Raw genomic sequence first — 1,428 nt, 5'->3', positions numbered from 1 at the left:
CACTAACAAAGGCTTGATTGACTAGTAAAAAGGCACTATAACGAATGCTATGAAGGTTAGTAAAGGCAATAACAAAGGTAAGAGAGGCTATTAAATGCCTTAAATAATGCTACAAAGTCTGGTAAAGGCACTAGAAAGGCTAGTAAAGCCGCTAACGGAGGCTAGAGTGGCTAGTGAAGGCACTAATAAAGGCTTGAGAGACTAGAAAAGCCGCTAACGAAGGCTAAAGAGGCTGGTAAAGGCACTAACAAAGGCTAGAGAGGCTAGTAAAGACACTAACGAAGGCTAGATAGGCTAGTGAAGGCACTAACGAAGGCTAGAGAGGCTAGTAAAGGCACTAACGAAGGCTAGAGAGGCTAGTAAAGGCACTAACGAAGGCTAGAGAGGCTAGTAAAGGCACTAACGAAGGCTAGAGAGGCTAATAAAGGCACTAACAAAGGCTAGATAGGCTAGTAAAGGCACTAACGAAGGCTAGAGAGGCTAGTGAAAGCACTAACGAAGGCTAGAGAGGCTAGTAAAGCCGCTAACAGAGGCTAGAGAGGCTAGAGAAGGCACTAATAAAAGCTAGAGAGGCTAGTAAAGCCACTAACGAAGCAATCATAGCACCAAACCAAACCCCTGTCCCTACGACCACGCGGGCGACGTCGTATAGTCGCTCCCAAATATGTTCACGTGGATCAAGTACAACGAGCAACGTCGCCCAGAATTACGTCTAACCTTTACATATCAAGAATATTTTAGTATTCATGCGGCTGTTATTTTAGGTCGGTTTGATGCTCCGAATAACATATCCTGAAAATCTTCACAGTTCTAGCCATGAGTCCCTCCTACAGTCAGAGGTGGGCAGTAGCGCGCTACAAGTAGCGGTAGCGGTAGCGGCGCTACATTTAAGCAATTGTAGAGGTAGCGGTGGCGCCGGCTACATTTAGAGCATTTAGCGGTAGCGGTAGCAGCCGCTACATTTAGAGCATTTAGCGGTAGCGGTAGCGCCCGCTACATGTAGAGCATTTAGTGGTAGCGGTAGCGGCCGCTACGGTAAGTTTCAAAGTAGCGCTGCCCAGCTCTGCCTACAGTTGACCGCTACCGTCATGAACCTTAAGGCGCTGCCGAGTAGGCCCGCTCGTTAGGCCAGAAATTTGAAATAAATGATTAAAAATAACTGAATTAATCATATTAGAACCGCGAAATCATTTACTTAGTGTAATCCACTTTTCACGCAGCAGCACATAACACAAACAAGTGGCATGATAAAACAGCGTTTGTGTGGCGGTGTGCAGACTCGCTGTTTGTGTGGCGGTGTGCAGACTCACTGTTTGTGTGGCGGTGTGCAGACTCGCTGTTGTGTGGCGGTGTGCAGACTCACCGTTTGTGTGGCGGTGTGCAGACTCACCGTTTGTGTGGCGGTGTGCAGACTCACCGTTTGTGTGG

The sequence above is a fragment of the Hyalella azteca genome, unplaced genomic scaffold (assembly GCF_000764305.2).
Source record: "Hyalella azteca isolate HAZT.00-mixed unplaced genomic scaffold, Hazt_2.0.2 contig9666, whole genome shotgun sequence".
Lineage (NCBI taxonomy): Eukaryota > Metazoa > Arthropoda > Malacostraca > Amphipoda > Hyalellidae > Hyalella > Hyalella azteca.
This window is presented reverse-complemented; position numbering follows the sequence as displayed.